The sequence below is a fragment of the Euleptes europaea genome, chromosome 4 (assembly GCF_029931775.1).
Source record: "Euleptes europaea isolate rEulEur1 chromosome 4, rEulEur1.hap1, whole genome shotgun sequence".
In the NCBI taxonomy this organism is placed as follows: Eukaryota; Metazoa; Chordata; class Lepidosauria; order Squamata; family Sphaerodactylidae; genus Euleptes; species Euleptes europaea.
This window is the reverse complement of record NC_079315.1, coordinates 18,408,430-18,426,905: the sequence shown is the minus strand read 5'-3', so window position 1 is coordinate 18,426,905 and position 18,476 is coordinate 18,408,430. Positions and strand designations below refer to the sequence as shown.

The window sequence follows — 18,476 nt, the reverse complement described above, 5'->3', positions numbered from 1 at the left end:
TACGGGACTGCTGACTCCATGGCATTGAAGTCCCTCCCCTCCCCAAACCCCGCCATCCTCAGGCTCTGCCCCCCAAAACCTCCCGCTGGTGGCAAAGAGGGACCTAGCAACCCTACATTGAGCAGTCTTCAGAGGCACTACTAGCAGCAGCTTTGTGGGAAAATTTCAGCCCCTGCAGAAGAATCAAAACTCTGCTCAGCAAGGAACCAGTTTTACAGTCCCTTCACTATGTGCGCGTGTGTATGTAAAGTGCCGTCAAGTCGCACCTGACTTATGGCGACCCCTTTTTGGGGTTTTCATGGCAAGAGACTAACAGAGGTGGTTTGCCAGTGCCTTCCTCTGCATAGCAACCCTGGTATTCCTTGGTGGTCTCCCATCCAAATACTAACCAGGGCTGACCCTGCTTAGCTTCTGAGATCTGACAAGATCAGGCTAGCCTGGGCCATCCAGGTCAGGGCCCCTTCACTATGATCCCAAATAAAACCCCAGCTCACCAAGACACACACATCATTTCAATCTTCCTTTCAGGTGGAACTACGTATTACACTACTAACAGCCCATTCCTGAAGGGGGGGAAGCTCCTTAGGAGCCTGCGGGACCTTGCACCGGTGTAGTTGCCACTGTTATCATGGAATAAGGTGTCATCTATGCTGGTGGGGGGCAAACATGCTGGCGTCCGAGAGCCACCAGCTCCCACTGCCAGCGTAGCCATGCTGGCAGGGCTTTCCTTAGGGTTGCCAGGTCCTTCTTCCCTACTGGCGGGAGGTTTTTGGGGCAGAGCCTGAGGAGGGCAGGGTTTGTGGAGGGGAGGGACTTCAATGTCATAGAGTCCAATTACCAAAGCGGCCATTTTCTCCAGTTGGACTGATCTCTATCGGCGGGAGATCAGTTGTAATAGCAGGACCACCTGGAGGTTGGCAACCCTTGGTCATAGCCAGGAGGCCTCTGCAGTTCTACTGGTGCGCTTGGGCCACTCAGCTTGTTCTTGGCTTGCTCTAAAGTCTCAATCCACCCGTTCTCCCCAGTCAGCAAGCGCCACTGGGTCTCAACTCACCTTCCTCCTGGTTGACAGTGGCACATCAGAGCAGAAGCCCACCAGGAATATTCTTAGCTGAAAGACCGATGTACCAGTGCAGGCCAGATCTCCCTCTCTAGCTATAGTGGGAGACATCTGGCCATTCATCCCCATTCCCCACCAGCGCTTCCAAGGCTGGAGGGAGAAAAATGGAGGGGAAACAGGGAGGGTGCCAGATGAATCCTGGAGAATCACCCCATAGTGTTGTGGTGTCACTTCTGGGTTCCCACTGGAAGTGACGTTGTGGTGTTGATGCAATGCCATTCATCGGGACTCAGCCCCCCTGCTCTAGGGGCTGCCAGGGCTTGACTGGCAACCCTACACCGTTCCAATGTTTAGGAGTAAGTAGGAGTAAAAGCTAGATTTAGCCTCCCCCACTTTATCCTATCCCTGCCAAAAGCCAATTATTAGGACACCCTTGTGTTTTATTACACTACCTGCCAACTTTGTTGGATCGGGGCCAACATATTCCATGTTCTTTATCTGGAAAATAAAATTTAAATTTGATAAGAACGATATATTTCCACCCCCACCCCCACATTTTTTTTTCTATTTTGCCTCTTGCAGAAAAGGAGGGTGGGGAGAGACATTGCTTTCCACCAGCTTGAAAAGGTCCAGAAATGGGGCACTTTTAATCTCAACGCTGCCTAAATCAAAACAGAAAATTCGGTTCGGATCCTGGGGCCAACATCCCCTCCTTTTTGTGGCGAGCATTGTGTAGGTTGGTTGTGGTGAGCGGTGGCATCTGTGGACCTGGCCAAACAGAGATGAGATTTCTTTCGGCGCGAGACGTTTATTCGATAGGACGTGGGGCCCTCTACAGCCTCCTGACGCGAATGCGCAGCCAGCGAGGGAAGTGCTCTCATGCTTACTAATGCTTCACCTCAGGAAGGGCAACGCAACATCCAGCTTGTTCGGAACAGCCTTTTCCCCAAGGCCTAGAGAACGTCCTGTGCGAGAAGAGAGGGCTGCGGCGTGCCTTGCGATCGAGCTAACGCAGGGAATGCGGTTTTAGAGTGTGACTGATGTGCCATGCATTTAATAAGTCCCAGCACATCCCGCTGGAAAGGGGATGGGGCGAAACCACTGACAGATTTATTTTCTGGTATCGGATGGCTCCATTATTAATCAGGCCGAGGGAAGGAAGGAGGCGAACGATAAAAACAATCTTGGTTGGGAACTGGGGAAACTTCCCCCCCACCCTGTCTTTCTTTCTGAGATTTCAAACATTGAATGAAAAGTATTTTTTTAAAAAACAACAACTACAACAAAACTCACTTATATGTTTGTCCTATGTTTTAAATATATACCTTTGTCTCTAATTCTGGCCCTAGAGTACTGATTAAAAAAGGCAGATACAGTTGTTGCTTTTCTACAGGCTTGCAGGAATCCCCCAGGTTCACAGCTTAAAAAGCAGAAACAAAAAATGTGGGAGGTTTCACACACACACACACACACACACCAAACTGGAGAATGCAAACCAACAGCTTGCAAAATATCACAACAGCATAGATGGCGTTGTGGGTTTGCCTAGCAACCGAGGCACAGGAGCTTTGGCCCAGGCAACCCCAGCATGACTTCCAGTCTGGGGAGGGAAGCAGGAGCAGTGGGAGGGGAGACAAATGGAGTGGGAAGGGGTAAGAAATTGGCAACCCAGAGAGGAAGGCGGCAAATAGGAGAAGGGGAGGGCGAGACATTTTTTTAAAAATGTATAATCCACACCCAGGAAGCGGGTTGTTCAGGGTTCCATCCAAGATTGGAGCTGATGGCATCCTCCTAGTTGAAGGGAAGAGGCAGGTTAGGGTTGCCAGGTCCCTCTTCGCAACCGGCGGGGGATTTTGGAGGTGGAGCCTGAGGAATGTGGGGTTTGGCAAGAGGAGCGACTTCAGTGGGGGTATAATGGCCAAAGTGGCCATTTTTTCCCAGGTGAACTGATCTCTGTCACCTGGAGATCAGTTGTAATCCCAGGGGGTTGGCAACCCTAAAGGGCACTGCTGTGAATTGACTGAAGCGCTGCAGGTTTGTCAGCTTCGGGTTGGGAAATACCTGGAGATTTGGGGGAGGAGCCTGAGAAAGGCAGGGTTTGGAGAGGGGTGGGACTTCAATGCCATAGAGTCCAATTGCCAAAGCAGCCGTTTTCTCCAGGGGAACTGATCTCTATCAACTGGAGATCAGTTGTAATAGCAGGAGATCTTCAGCCACCACCTGGAGGTTGGTTACCCTATGTTGGGGTCAGATCCCAGTGACCAGAAAGGATGATGATACCTGAGTAGGGTTGCCAACTGCCAGGTAGTTAACAAACAGCAACAAGCACTGATGGCACACAATGTATATAATGGTATAGGTACAAAATCCCATACAATATATAACAACATACAGAAAAACCATGTGGTCCCCCAAAAATCTGTAAGGTTTACAGGAGGTGTGGTGCTGCGCCAGATGGCAACGCAGCTCCAGTTGAAGCAAAGGCAAGGCGGAGCTCCGTAGAAGGTAGATGGAAAACCCGGACAAGAGTTCCATAGCGCAGGACACGGAGGAGCGTGTGTCAGCGCGTTCAATAATGTGGAATTCATCTGAATGAGCCACAATTATGGCATAATTTTACTTCATCCCGAGATGGGAGACTGGTAAAACCCATTTCGCCGTGGCTTTATCCATCGGGGAAGTATGGCATAGTGAGAGATGACCATCTATCTCAAACGCTGAGAAGCATGTAGCTTACAGATCAAGGTATGGCTAATAGATCGCTCGAGGTTTGTTTTGAACTACTTAAGCATGAGGTTTGTTTTGAACTGCCAGGTAGTAGCAGGAGATCTCCTGCTAATTCAACTGATCTCCAGCCGATAGAGATCAGATCACCTGGAGAAAAATGGCTGCTTTGGCAATTGAACTCTATGGCATTGAAGTCCCTCCCCTCCCCTAACCCCGCCCTCAACAGGTTCCCCACACTAAGGTACTGTAGCAGATCCAGTACTAAGGTACTGGAGCTAAACAGTGGTATAGAACTGACTGTTCTGTTCAGGGTCACCTGATTCTCAAGATCTGGAGGAATGATCAGGTCAATGATTGAACTGCCTGAAGGTCTGTCCTCTGACCAGTGATCTTCTGAGCAGGGAGGATTCAGACCTGGCCCGTATGGGTTCCAGTTAGGGTTGCCAACCTCTAGGTACTAGCTGGAGATCCCCTGCTGTTACAACTGATCTCCAGCCAATAGAAATCAGTTCACCTGGAGAAAATGGCCGCTTTGGCAACTGGACTCCATGGCATTGATGTCCCTCCCCAAACCCTCCCCTCCTCAGGCTCCGCCCAAAAAACCTCCCATTGGTGGCGAAGAGGGACTTGGCAAGACTAAATTCTATGGTTTTCCATAGAGTTTTCAACGAACGCTAGAGCTTCTGGAAATGCGGTGTCATCGCTTCTTGTTATGCAGCCAGAAATGATGTCATGATACGGTGGGATGCTGTAACAGTGAGTCTCCATGCCCCAAAGTCTTTGGGGGCTGCTTCTACCTCTGGCTATTGCAGCTGCTGAGACTGACCACAAGGCCTACAATTCCATGTTTTAGCAAGGCTGATGATCTGGCATCAGTTCATTCTCTTCATCCCTTTCCTGTCAGTTGAAACACCCCCCTCCATTGCACTTAAGCACAAAGTCACGCTGCACAGAAATAACTGAGCTTAGAGTAGCGGAACTCTGCATAGGATTGCATTGTTAGTTATCCAGATGTGCCTGCCTCTTTCTTTCAAAAAAAAAAAAAAAGAGTGGAAGATTTTTAGATGAAGACATCTAATATTCTCTGACACTATATTTAAAAATTAATTTACGCGACAGAAGAACATACCACTGCTACTAAAATGTAGGTTAAGGTTGTGAAAGTTCACAAAGAAATGCTCCATTTTGCTTTTCCCCTGCTCCTCTTTTATTCTGAACCAGGGCAGTAGCCAACTTTCCTTCCTAAGTGGGGTGGCCATATTTTATAGGGGTGGAGCTACAATAGGGTTGCCAGGTCCCTCCGGTGGCAGATTTTTGGAGTGGAGCCTGGGAAGGGCAGGGTTTGGGGAGGGGAAGGACTTCAATGCCATAGAGCCCAATTGTCAAAGCAGCCATTTTCTCCAGGTGAACTGATCTCTATTGGCTGGAGATCAGTTGCAATAGCAGGAGATCTCCAGCTAACCCTACCCCAACAGTAATCAGAACTAAGCAGTGGACAGCTGAGAAGAAGAAACCCCCTCCTTAATGGGGAAATTAGCTGGAATTTGAGAGTGTTTTGTGGACGTCTTGGAAATGATGAAAGCCACTGAGAGAACTGTAGCCTTCTTGGGAGTTGATTATCTATGGAATGGAATGCAGAGGAGAGGAGAGAAGAGGAGAGGAGAGGAGAGGAATCAGTCCAAATGTGTAAAATTTGGCAGTTTTGACATCCACTTCTAATTTTCACTTTCCATCCCAAAGGGACAATGTTTGCATCTTGGAAGCATGCCTCTAGTTCAATACTCTGCAGCTTTGAGAAATTTCCTAGAAAATAAGGTGCTAAGTGGCCTCTAATTGAAAAATCAGGCCATAGGAAACCAGCCAGGTACTGAGAACATTTGGGGTAGGCGTCTCCTTTTGAGGGTTGGTTTCAGCTGTACACACACACACACACACACACACACACACACACACACACACACACACACAAATCACATCTAATAACATCATATGACCCAGGGTGAAGAAAATCTTGCAAAAGATGGCCAAGCATAAAAGAGAAATGTATGTTTGATTGAAGCGAAGATGAAAGCGTCTGGCAAGGTTCAAAATTAAATTTCTAATACGGAAAGTTTGAGCAAACTTCAAAAAGATGCATGTTGCAAAAATGGAGGCGCAAAATGGGGGGGGGAGGAGATGCTAAATTGTTCCTGTATTAACAGATTCGACAACTCCTTTTATTCTGAAATTACTTCGGCAAGGAGCTCTGGCGGATCAAAGCGGCATTCCACATATGCTCCTCTATTAATGAGGTGTTCAGAGCATAATTACTCATACCTTTCTCCCCTCTCTTAACAGCTGAGCGGAAGCGCTCTCTTGGCAAAGACTACCACCCTCTTTGTCTGAAGTGCTACCACTGCAAACGGCAACTCAGCCCTGGCCAGCATGCCGAGGTAGGGGGGGAACCCATCACCCCATCTGTCTCCTCCGGTGACTTCCTACAACCTGACAGACACCAGAGGACCTTCCTGCTTCTCAAAGGCTCCTCTTAAGGATTAGGTTGCACCAAAGGCTGCTTAGAAGTGCTCTGATGTGACGGCGGCGGGTGGGGGGAGAGGAGAGAGGAGAAGGGACGAGAAGAAGGCGCAGGGTTACAGCTGCCTTGAAGCCAGCAAAACAGCTGTCATTATCATGGGTGGGGTGTGTGGGAAAGGGAGAGCCTGGGTGTAGCTTGGACTCCCCCAGCTGCATGTGTGGGAAAAGACGGGCATTTTGGAGCACTGAGCCATGCTGAGCTTTAAAAAAAAAAACATTTTAAAGGAAATTTTGTAGTGGAATGTGATTGTAATTTGTGCACATAGAATCATAGAACAATAAGAGTTGGAAGGGGCCATACAGGCCATCTAGTCCAGTCCCCAAAACCTCCCACTAAGAGGAACCTAGCAACCCTAGGAGGGGCCTCAGTAGGGTATAGCACCATGCAGTCCACCTTCCAAAGCAGCCATTTTCTTCAGGAGAAGTGGAATAAATATTTTAAATAAATATAAATAACCTATACCTATAGGTTGGAGATTAGTTGTAATTCTGGGAGATCTTCAGGCCCCACCTGAAGGTTGGCAACCCTAATCACAGTCAACGCACCCTTGCATGCCATGTGGAAAAGGTAGGGCTGCCAGCTCTGGGTTGGAAAATACCTGGAGATTTTTGGGTTGGAGCCTGGGTGGGGTTTAGGGAGGGGAGGGACTTCAATGCCATAGAGTCCAATTGCCAAAGGCAGCCATTTCCTCCAGGTGAACTGATCTCTATCAGCTGGAGATCAGTTGTGATAGCAGGAGATCTCCATCTACTACCTGGAGGTTGGCCACCCTAGGAAAAGGAGATGCACATTTTTTTGCAGCTCCTGCCTACATCAATGCCATTTTCCTTGCCACTGCTCCCCACAGCTACTCCCCCCACACATAGCACACCAATGCTATGGTGATATATCAACTTCCATTTTTTAAAAAAGCTGCAAACAACTCTCTGGGACAAAACATGCAAAGCATCTCACCACTGAGATGCCACAATATGCTGAAAAAATGTGGGATGAGGACTTCTCCACGGCCCAGAGCATGTGGAAGATGTGGCGTATAAACAAATTAAAGAACATTGCCGCTACCGCTGCTGGGATTTTGCCAGGCTTCAGCCCTGACAGTTCCCATTGTTAGAAATTAAGCACTCCATCCCACTGGTGTGAGTGTTGTTCATCTGAATAGAGCTCCCCCTGGGGCACAGAATACAGGTCAGGCTACCCCATTGCCTTTCAGGTTTGGAGAACAGGTTGCCCTGCCCTTTCCAAATGGAAGGACTTGGGCAAGGGCCATGCCCAAAGAGCAATTCGGCTGTCAGTATCGGGCCAGGCCCATTTCAGACTCAGCCGCTCCTCCTATGGGAGAGAAAAGCAAGCAAGAGCAGAAGGGAAATACAGCAATGAGATCTGCAAAGCCTACATGAACGTTTCCACACTCTGTTTGCTACCAGGCTCTCTGCTAGCGTCCCATTCTCTCGTATCGCAGCCGTGCAGTTTGCTCAGCGTGATGATTACACCTACATCGCTGCCGGGGCTTCAAACCCATTAACAAGAACATTTGGGGGAGGTATAATGGCATGCCTCCGTCCTGCATTTGAAATTACTCTAGACTCAAGGTGCGTTTGGAGGGATCTTTAATAAGAAGAAAAGGCTGTCTTTCCTACTCTGTAAATATCAGAAGGGCCTTAGTGTACATACCTGATGAATGCACTAGTAATAATTTTCTATTAGCACCGGGTTTAAGGTTCGTTTGTTAGGCTTCAAGGGGGAACAATATGGGCAGACGGAAAGGTTTCTGAGATAAGCAATGGGTAATCCGGACTTTCAGATGTCTTTCATGGGGTGTATTGAGTGGCAAGGAGGCAAACAAAATCATGTCCGTCAATTGTTTGTCTCAAGTTTGCACCTCAAAAATGAACAATGTATGTTCATTGGTTCTCGTAGGTTATCCGGGCTGTGTAACTGTGGTCTTGGTATTTTCTTTCCTGGCGTTTCGCCAGCAGCTGTGGCCGGCATCTTCTGGCGAAACATCAGGAAAGAAAATACCAAGACCATAGTTACACAGCCCGGATAACCTACGAGAACCAATGAACTCTGACCATGAAAGCCTTTGACAATATAATGTATGTTCATTTTGCAATATACACCCTGCCCCGACAGGGCTAACAAAAATTCAAAAGTATAAACACCAATTAAGATGTTACAATAAAACCAATTAAGGACTAAAGTGTAGCATTAACAAACCATGTTAGGTTCTGATAAAGCATCACTTAAGTCTGGAATAAAATTCACCTTATCCTGAACACTTGGTGGAACAATATGGTCTTGATCTTTTTTTAAAACAACAACAACCCACAATCATACCTCTCTAGGAGGAGAATTTCATAAATGCCATGATGCTATTGTAATGACCTTTAGGTAAAGGTAAAGGTCCCCTGTGCAAGCAGCGGGTCATTCCTGACCCATGGGGTGATGTCACATCCCGACTTTTCTAGGCAGACTTTGTTTATGGGGTGGTTTGCCAGTGCCTTCCCCAGTCATCTTCCCTTTACCCCCAGCAAGCCTGGTACTTATTTTACTGACCTCGGAAGGATGGAAGGCTGAGTCAACCTTGAGCCGGCTACTTGAAACCAATTTCCGTCAGGATCGAACTCAGGTCGTGAGCAGAGCTTGGACTGCAGTACTGCAGCTTACCACTCTGACCCATGGGGCTGTTCTGCGCCTTACCTTTCACATAACAATATACAGGTTGAGCAGATGGGAAGCAAACACACACAGGCATTAGCAGTCCCAACCTCCCCCCTTTGCAAATCCAAGAAATTGGTCTTGCATCTTAGCAATCTTTCCCCAGCAAGATCCAGACTCAAAGTGTTTTACTCTTTCCTGGCTATGTTCAGATGGCAGAAACTATTGAACTTAGCCCAAATGGGATGGAAGATAACTTCAAGGCTATGGAGTAGCCACTGATCATCAGCGGCCCTGGATCAGGACTCCCTGCTTTCTACCTTCAAATGTCCAGCTACTTAGAAAACCTAGTCAGGGAAGGTCTTCTGTGTTTATTGTTTGTCCCATGTTCTGCCTGTCCCTTTTGATCCCCAGGTGTTATTTAAATGGTTTACAATGGGGCGGCAGCATTTCGTATAGCATCTTGCATGCTAGCACTGATAAATGAAATGTTGTTAGCAAAGCTGCAACAATTAATCTTTCCCCCCGTTCTTCTTTCGCAGTACGATGACAAACCCTATTGCTCCCATTGTTATCTTCAACGCTTTGGACCAAGAGGTAAACTTCTCTAAACATCTGTAGCAAAGTACTGTTATTGGGGCAAGACACTGTATACATTCCTGATTGACAACTGGCTCTTACCTGAAGCTGTAATATTGCCTGCTGCAAACTTCATGAGGTACACATAAGGAGTCCAGGTCTCCCGTTTTGGCCAGAAATCTCCTATTCCCCCTCCCACCAGCTATGCCTGCCACCACTCAGCTGGGTGTTGTGGCGGGGATTCTGGGGGGTGAACAGCATTGCACCAATGTGATGATGTCACTTCCAGCATGACCTGGAATAAGAATCAATGGTATCCACACAGCTATGATGTGTGGGTGTGTTCCGACTCATGGCAACCGTTTGAATCAATGTCCTCCCAAACGTCCTATCCTTAACAGCCTTGCTCAGATCTTGCAAACTGAGGGCCATGGCTTCCTTTATAGAGTCAATCCATCTCTTGTTGGGTCTTCCTCTTTTCCTGCTGCCCTCAACATTTCCTAGCATGATTGTCTTTTCCAGTGACTCTTGCCTTCTCATAATGTGATCAAAGTACAATAGCCTCAGTTTAGTCATTTTAGCTTCTAGGGTCAGTTCAGGCTTGATTTGATCTATAACCCACTGATTTATTTTTTTGGCAGTCCACGGTATCCATAACACTCTCCTCCAACACCACATTTCAAAGGAGTCAACTTTCTTCCTGTCAGTTTTCTTCACTGTCCAACTTTCACACCCATACATAGTTAATAGGGAATACTGTGCCATGAATTAACTTGATCTTAGTGGCCAGTGACACATGCTTACACTTCAGAATCTTTTCTAGCTCCTTCATGGCTGCCCTTCCCAGTCTCAACCTCCTTCTGATTTCTTGGTTTTCTTGGATTTTCAACACCGTGGGCTTGCTGCTGATCTATGCAACCATGCGCTGCCCACTCCAGGCTGAAAGAAAGGCAGGACTAGTCTGAAATAATCTACAATCGATAATTACTTCAAGAGTGCTTAATGTCCCCATGTAATGAGACTGAAGGGACTATCGGGGTTCCGTAATGTGGTCGGCTGTTTGAACGGCGCCTTACGGAATGCTTTTCTCCCTTGCCCCAACGGCAGATCGGATGTTCTCTAGAGTAGCGCTTTCCAAAACCCTTTGCAGCTTCCAGAAGCAAAGGAAGACACTTGGCTTCACCAGCGTCAGCTTGGCGGGAAGCCAGCTTTCTGTCTGTGCCTGGCATCTGGCAGAAAGGGGTGAGAGAGGTGAGAACGCAGGAGCTGCTAATTCCCTCTTCATACCGTGTGCGCCTGCCACTGAGTCAGCAAGCCCTTTCCTAGCTCAGGCCAAGTGGAACATAAGACCATATGTTGCTTTCCATTTGTGAGAGTGGAAGGGACCAGGAAGAAGGGGTGGTGGTGGAGGGATGAGAGGCGTTCCTTTTTCTGCTCAGGTCTTTTATGCATGGCTGGTCATTTATGCATGGGAGTCTTACCTGGCTGGACCCACACTTTCTTGTTGGGAATCTATGCACAAGCAGTCTCCAAGCTCGAATCAAGTCCCTGCCCCTTTAAATGCTGCTTTGTAATTGGCTTACTTTGAAGTGCTTACTGTGAGAGCAAATCCCCCCCCAAACCCAGTTAACACACAAAAAAGCATTTTAAGAACAACAACAACAAAAAGGAGCAATCTGAAAGGTGGGGGGGGGGAGAAATCCAAGCCTTGGTTTTAAAAAGCCTTTCTTGTGCTCAGAAAGAGCTCAGATGAAGCAGGAAGTATTTGAATCCTCGCCTCTGGACATGCTGCTTTGTAATTGGCTGTGAGCAAAACCAAGCTTGCATGTCCCGAACTTTGCCTTATGCATGGGGATTTCAGCCAGGTTTTGCTCAGGGAAGATGGAAGAGTCAGGTTAATAGAGGAATGGGAAGACCCGGGCATTGCGAGGGCTGGCAGCGAGGTCATCTCTAATGGACAGAAAACTCATGCATAACTTCAAGGAACAACTGATTCAGAGGCAAAGTACCCATGCATAAGCGACCACTGTTTCACTCGCCATCACCCCTCCGATGACTTTGGTTCTTTGTGCTGATTATGCATGTTATTTCCGACCGTCAGAGGTCACCTCGCTCTCCCCCTGCATTTCCCCACATTTTGCCCTCATTTTCAGAGACCTGTTTTATCTTGAATTTGAAAACGCGGACAAAACGCGGGGAAAGGTAGGGGGAGAGCGAGGCGACCTCTGACTGTCGAAAACAGCATGCATAATCCAAACAAAAAACCAAAGCCATTGGAGGGGTGATGCCGAGTGAAACAGCCACGCATAAGAGACCTCAGTGTCTAACCTCGGGGGGGGGGAACCATCATATCCCTTTGGAATATTACTGGGTATGTGACCTACATACCCACAATCATGGTAACTCCATATGAGAAAAGAGTCCTTCTTTTATTGCAAAGCATGGATCTGGGCATTCCATAACACAGAACTGGGTGGAATGGAAAGAATAACCACAAAGTTGAGAAACTTTGCTCTTGAGCTTCTACTGCTGCAGTCCTAAGGACACTTTCCAGTAGGGTTGCCACCAGCGGGAGGTTTTTGGGACGGAGCTTGAGGAGGGTGGGGTTTGGAGGGAAGAGGCTTCAATGCCATAGAGTCCAATTGCCAAAGCAGCCATTTTCTCCAGATGAACTGATCTCTATCGGCTGGAGATCAGTTGTAATAGCAGGAGATCTCCAGCTAGTACCTGGAAATTGGCAACCCTACTTTCCAGGGAGTAAGCCCCACTAGATAACATGGGACTTTTTTCTGAGCAGACCAGTTTAGGATTACTTCCTATGGCTGCTCTCATTGCCCGATCTCAATGCAAGATTTGATTCTACATTAGCAAACGAAATTAGAATCTGTGGATTTGCAGGCAGGTTCTTAACTCTGAGCCCTGGTTTAGGTTTATATACAAAGCTGATGTCTTCTGAGTATATTTCAGAGACTGCTGTTCAGGGTCATTATCCCTGGATTAACAACATTTTTTAAACACAAAAGAAACCTCAGGGTTCAGGCTTAGATTCCACAGCAAATCTTGGGTCAATGAGTGCTTACGCTGAATTCTGAACTCCAAGCTCCACTACAAATACCTCATCACAAGACTGAACTTGTCCTAGACTGTACCACTTCAGAATGCAGGGGAGGTGAGAGACTGCTTGAATGCACGCCTTTAAAAAAATTCTCCCTTCACACAATGCAATTGTAGTTCTTCCCACTATTTATGGGGTGCAACTTTCAACAATGTGCTCTGTGAAAAGCTTGGAAGTATCTGATCCAGTTCTTTTATTAGAAAAACAGACAAATATGGTATCAAAAAAGTTCTCCCCCCCCCAGCTGCATTTAGTTTGGAAATGGGCCCCATTTATGCAGATACTTTCCTGGGAGTAAGCCAAGCTGTGGCCATGCTGATCCATGCTGTGGTCATCTCAGAGCTAGATTACTGTAATACATTCTACATGGGGCTTCCCTTGAAGACGATTTGGAGACTTCCGTCAGCCTGGATTACTGCAGATAGGGATGTCAGGTGCCCGGTCGTGGTGGGCAACCCCCCGGCAATTTGCCCCTTTGCCCACCGACCAGCTGACGGTCAGCGGGCAAACATGCATGTGCGAACACGCCGCTGCAGGTCAAAGTCCCGCCACACGAGGGGCCTTATGCCACTCAAACTAAGGTTTGAGTGGCATAAGGCCTCTAGCGAGGCGGGACTTCTGGTTGTAAAAAGGAAGTGACACGCACGCACATCGGCGCGTCCACGCATTGCAGCGTGATCCCGAGATGTGCCTTAAAAGTCACCCGCCGGAGCAGAGGTAGGACCTGGCAACCCTAACTGTAGACCATTTGCTATGAGGGTCCACCTGTCAGAACCACATTACAGAAGAAGTTTGCAAACCATGCAAAGCAACACAACCTTGCAAAGCAACATCTTTGCAACCACGCAAAGCAACACCTGACGCCTGGGAGTTTGCAAACCATGGAAAGGGACAGAGGCATGCTAGCTAAGCATCAGGAGCAGGAGGGGGTGGGATTTCCCCTTTTGCATCAGACTCGGGACCAGGAAAATGCATTCTTTAAGTCACAATTTGAAAACAATTTTTGAGCAAGCATCAAAATAGACCTAACCGATCTTATGAATGAGGGAAAACCTGAGGACACACAACTGAAGCCCCCCCTCAAACCAGGGAGAGAGAGACTCGAGGGGGCACACCCCCCAGACAGAACAGAGCCCCCTTTGGCTTCCCCCCCACCCACAGAAACTGCTCCCTCCCCACACACACACAGACTCTGCTTCCCCACCCCCCCACACACACAGGAGAAAAATTATAGATTAAAGCCCCAAAAGGGGTCTTACTGTGGATGTCTTCTGTTCCATCAGGAGGGACTGGGAGGACTGGATAATCCAATACAATTCCATTTAAGCTCGGGAGGTTTTGCCTTGGATTTGCCGCTCTCGAGATGCACACAGGATTGGCTGATCCCATTCATCCCAATAGGGAAAAGGGGGGGACCCCCTGACCCAATGTTTACAAAACTTGGGGGGTCTCACAAGAAGGGTCCTTTGAAGCTCTGCTGAAAGTTAGGGGTCTCTACCCCCAAAAATGCACCCCCTGCAGCCATGGAAAGGAGCGAATGTGCACAAGCACCCCCCCTCGGGGATTTCTCTCTCACACACAAACAGATACTCTCTCTTTCTTTTCCCGGGCCGCACAGCAGCTGGGCTCATGCACTCAATCGCTCAAACTGATTGGCCAGAAGAAGACCCAGCTTGGCCACCGATTGGCTGCAGGAGAATGCTGCTTACTAACTGACGGTTATGCTGCTGGGCCGAACCCCGAATTTGCCAAATTTATTCACCGAACACCACGAATTCACTGAATTTGGCTCCCCGTTTTCCCGCCTTTTTTGAGTTCGGTTCCATCTGAACTAAAAACTGCCGAATCAGAAAATTCGGCTGTTTTTCGGTTCGGGACGAACCGAATCGACAGCCCTAAGTGTCACTCTTTGCTTTAGCAGCCAAGAAAATTTGAACTACAGCTGTTTTTAACCAGGGAACTTAACATATTTAAATACTAGCTTCTTGGGGGTCAGACTGTTTTAAAGTTATTTTAATGTTATTTTATGTTGTTTTAATGTTATTTTAATGTTTGGTATGATGGATTGTGATGGCCTTTGGCCGCGGATAATAAACTTTATCACTCACCTTTAAAACCCTTCATGGCATGGAGCCAACATACTTGAACATCATACAAACCTTCTCTGCCCTTCACCATCTAATCAGGTATTAGTGCAGTCCTCTGTATGTCTGCTCAGAAGTCCCACACAATTTGATGATGTGTAAGATCAGTGGCAAACTGGGTCTAAAAATATTGGTTGCCAGGAGACAAAGAGGGCCCACCCACAACTATAAGGCTATCATTTAATTTTTATATGAAAGAAAGAAATTTTTCAAAAAATACGTAAATGGGAAAAGGTACATAAATGGTACATAAATGGGAAAAGGCCCAGGCTAGCCTGATCTCATCAGATCTCAGAAGCTAAGCAGGGTCAGCCCTGGTTAGTATTTGGATGGGAGACCACCAAGGAATACCAGAGTTGCTGTGCAGAGGAAGGCAGTGGCAAACCACCTCTGTTAGTCTCTTGCGATGAAAATCCCAAAAGGGGGGGGGGGGATAAGTCGGCTGTGACTTGAAGGCACTTTACATTACACAATTAATTTTTTTTGCAAAATAAATGTATATATTTTTCGTAATTACAGTGTACATATATTGTACATATTACTGGCAGTATACAGTAGTTACTAAATGCAAATACAGATTGTTATAATTGAATTTTTAATTTTTTTTAAATAAATGGTGGATATTTTTAAATAGTTTGCTTGTACTGAACATTTTACACATTAACAGGTAGTTCAAAAGCACACTTCATGCAGTCCACTATATTAAGAGCGATCGTTTGAATTTTAGTTTTATACAGTAATAATATTGGAGCTTCTATTATATTTTCAAGCTACTAAAAGGTCATTAACATTCTTAACATATTGTCTAATGTTCAAGAGGGCCCAGTTCATCAGGGGCCCACAGGGCCCACTTGCCATCGGGCAAACTGACACCCTGGCCCGTCTGCCACTGTGTAAGATTGTATGCTGAATTGTGCAATGTGGAGCCACCACAGTGTCCTGGCTTCTACTCCACTACAGTTGACATTTGCAGGGCATAAAAACTTCCAACATGATGACATCGTATTACACGTTTTCATTTACTGGACATTACCAGGGCAGAGTCTATAAGGAAACGCAGAGATGCTATTTTTGGCAGCAGCCGTTTGTCAGCCATAATGTCAAGTTTCAGCCTTGGGTCACTTACAATATAGATATGTGTCGCATTACACAACACCAGTGTAATCCTTTCCTGTCTAGTCTAGCGATGTTAGCTGGGTCTGGATGGCCTGTCTCCAGCTTGTATGTCAAATGACAGAAATAATTTTGGGGCTTATGTTCATTCTCGTTTCTCCAGCATGGTGTAGTGGTTAAGAGCAGTGGTTTGGAGCTGTGGAGTCTGATCTGGAGAACCGGGTTTGATTCCCCACTCCTCCACATGAGCGGTGGAGGCTAATCTGGTGAAAGTGATTTGTTTCCCCACTCCTCCACACGAAGCCAGCTGGGTGACCTTGGGCTAGTCCCATCTCTGTTAGAGCTCTCTCAGCCCCACCTACCTCACAGGGTGTCTGTTGTGGGGAGAGGAAGGGAAGGTGATTGTAAGCCAGTTTGAGTCTCCCTTAAGTGGAAAAGAACGTCAGCATATAAAAACCAACTCTTCTTCTTCTTCTTCCCAAGAAGTTCAGCCAAGTCCAGGTTTTAATTGAACTCTTTGGCAAGGCTACTGCAGAACTATGCGCTGGTTTAATTTCCTGGCAAAAAAGATTCTTCGATAAGAGTTTCAAAGGAAGCTCTGCTGTTCAGGTTCAGGCAGCTTGGATCTGAGCATTAATTACCCAGTTCTTCCATTCTGAATTCGAGCTTCCCTTTATGGCCATATTCTTTGTCCTCCTAACAATTTTTTTAAAACTTTGTTTTAAAGGGACAAGACCATTAACAAGTTGCTCATCCTTTGGTGCATCTGCTTTATCTAAGGTTCCAGCAGCAACCCGAAAGACCTCTTAGATGTCCTGTTGTATGAGTGGGGTGGCAACTAATGCAACAAGAAACAAGATTATCAGAATTTCAGTCATTGGAGAACGTTGCTTGAACATGATGATATAACGTTACAAGTTGAGACAACTTCAGAAAGGAAGTTACTCCTCCTGTTGATTACACCGGTACCTGCGAGGAATATGTTTTAACCACTTATGGCAAGGTTTGGTGGGTTCGATACTTTCTGGAGAATGGAGAATATTCCCTACTGTAATTTGATGAAGGGATGTGCCAGTTTGGTACATTTGAGCAGCGAACCAATAAAACCCTGATGAACATTTCCAGTTTAGATATTACACTTTCCTATTGTTGTTTTCTAATGGGATGAGTGGAATTGTAAGCAGTTGGACCCCTTCTTCCGCTAAGGGGTGCCATGAAGGCACGAGGCCAAAGACTGGCATAAGAGCAAGACACTGCTCCCCACAAAATGGATGCCTCTCAGAGAGTTTTGGGATCTACCTTGTGTGTCAAGCTTGGGCAGGAAGGCAGTTGGCTGCTGAACTTTTCCCCTGGCCCTAAGGTGTGCCTGGCTGGACAATAGAGCTAGCTAATCCCAATTGTGTAACCCTAATGTGATTTAACCAGCGCTCCAAGCAGACCGTTACTTACCCTATCTGCACCCATCCCAGCAATCAATCAGTATTCAAGAGAATAGCCCAGACACTCTCTTGGGTCCTGAAGACTCATCAAGTCTCTCCTATCTTATTGTTGGAACCCCAGAAAAGCAATCAATTCTTTGTCTCTGGTTTTTCCTGCCAGCTTACCTCATACAACATCAGGACCCATTTTGGGGTATAAATATTGGTCCTTTGGTCATTCATAGTGTGTGTGTGTGCTGGATCTGACATGGACACCCACGTGCATGTGAACTCTTTCCTTTTCTCCTGGAAATGCTGCCCATTTTCCTTTTCAGTGCTGCTTTCTCTGGACATCCCTTTCAAGACTGGCAACTATCACCCATCCCTGAAGCCCTATCCAACCCTCTCTTTTCTCTTAGTCAGCTCTTGTATGCTTAGTGTGCATATATTCATTGCTTGAAAAGTACATTTCTTGTTTTTATTATTTTATTCTGTAATAAAACAAATTTCAATTATACAACTGCCTGCTTATTTGAGAGCTTTTACTCAGGACTATCCTGGTATACATAAGTTAATAATCCCAGTTACCCCCTTTCGCTGTCTGTCTCCCGCTAATTCCCCCCAATTTAAGTGGAGACTTCCCACTTAAGGTAACAGAATGTGCAAAGTAAATTACAGACAATGTTATGTATTGCACTTTGAGACCTTTTAAAGCTAATTTTGTTATGACTGTGAAATGGTTTTAAGTTCCAATGACCATAACACAGGAAGAGGTTGATAATTTAGAACAGTTTGTTTATTAAGCTTAATAATACATACCGGGTGGGAGCTTCCCAAAAGCGGAGGACAGCTCGCACCCCAGAACAAAGGATTGCCACAACATATATAACCTCTGGTCAGGGGTGTTAGAAAATACGTAGACTTACTAGACATTGGTTATCTATTTTACTTTAATTAACATAGTGTATAGAGATTGGTAGAAGCTGTCTCTAAGCAAACACTTGGTCTTGTGATTCACATTCCTAACAGTGAAGGTAAGACACTGTTTGTCTCTACAGGGGAAAGCCTGTACCAGGCAACATGTTCT

At 46.5% G+C, this 18,476-nt stretch overlaps 1 long non-coding RNA gene across 1 annotated transcript; it reads left to right on the top strand.

Moving 5' to 3' along the window:
- Positions 1-6,121: 6,121 nt before the first annotated feature.
- LOC130477156 (uncharacterized) lies at positions 6,122-16,787 on the top strand. Its single transcript, XR_008933281.1, has 3 exons — positions 6,122-6,219; positions 9,563-9,617; positions 16,699-16,787. It is a non-coding gene; the product is annotated as an uncharacterized LOC130477156 (long non-coding RNA).
- The last annotated feature ends 1,689 nt before the right edge of the window (positions 16,788-18,476 follow it).